Here is a 1,381-nt window from a genome sequence, read left to right on the forward strand (position 1 = left end):
TGGGATCCGAACCCTCGGCGGGAGCACCACCACGCTCCCAAGCAGTGCACTGTAGCAGTGCGCCACCGGGCTGGCCCCAAGTTTTATTTTTTTATAGTGCATGCTATGCTAGGTTGTAATCTCTTTGAGGGCCAAAAAAGTCTTTTATTATATATATATTCCTAGCATTGTGCACAACTGGAAATCAATACATATGTTTTTTTTAAAAAGATGAAAGTCTATTGAATTGAAAATACTGAAGGCAATCTAGATAAGCAAAGAAGAATATGTTGCTGGTCTTATGCAATATGAATACATTTTCAGTGGCAGGAGTTTAAAAATTACAGCACTTAATCTAGAAGTCTTTGAAGTAGATGTTTTTACATACCACCATTGTACACTTAAATGGTTACCATGCCTCAGTGAGACTTACTATTCAGACTCTGAGATCATAATGAAATGATTGCTATTCATATGGCAGTGGCCTGAGAGGAATAGTTTGCTGAGCTTGCACACCTGAACTTCTGAAGGGACAGGAGCATCAAAAACATAACAGTCTATCACAGCAAATTTTGCAGCCACTTCTATACTGCCTTGATAACACATTTTCTCTAATGATATAATTGGGTACATATAATTTTGAGTATTGGGGGCATATAGCTGATAATGTTCGTATTAATAACAGGGGTACTCACAGCACAAGTTTTAACTTTTATTTACAGTCAAATGGCTGCAGTGTGCATCCAAGACAGGATGACACAAGTGTTACCACTATTTTGTGCCAGTTGATTTGTGTAAAAAGAAAGCACATACCCAAGTCGAATCAAGGTCACTGCATCACACAATTGCGTCTAATACCCTCTTTTAAAATTTGTATGCCTTTGTATCAAATGGATTTTATAAATCTTTTTGGAATGAAAAATATATATTATAGATAGATAGCTTGATTTGAGGAAGATAATGCTATGCATTAGATATATGGAATATATGGACATAGATATATAAGTGCACATGTACATTCATGCAACACAAAATTTACTATTAAGTGATATACATATATATGTTATATCATATCTTATCATGTCATACGTCATCACACTCAATATCACAGTGACATTGTGGGCTATGTATTTTTAAAGTTAGTTTATAGATAAACTCATCTCATAAAGTTGAAATGAATTATCCAAAGGCACAAAGCTAGTAAGTGGCAGATCCATAATATAATCCCAACTCTTTGCCTGTTCTCATATATAATACACATTGCTGCTCAATATATTTCTTCTTATTACTTATTACTATATATTTTTTTTATTATGGTAAAAAAAATCTCATAACTTGAGATCTACCCTCTAACATTTTTTTTTTTTCCCTTTTTGTCTCTTTTTACTGACCGGTAACAGGA

Source organism: Galeopterus variegatus, unplaced genomic scaffold (assembly GCF_000696425.1).
Source record: "Galeopterus variegatus unplaced genomic scaffold, G_variegatus-3.0.2 Scaffold685, whole genome shotgun sequence".
NCBI classification, from domain to species: domain Eukaryota; kingdom Metazoa; phylum Chordata; class Mammalia; order Dermoptera; family Cynocephalidae; genus Galeopterus; species Galeopterus variegatus.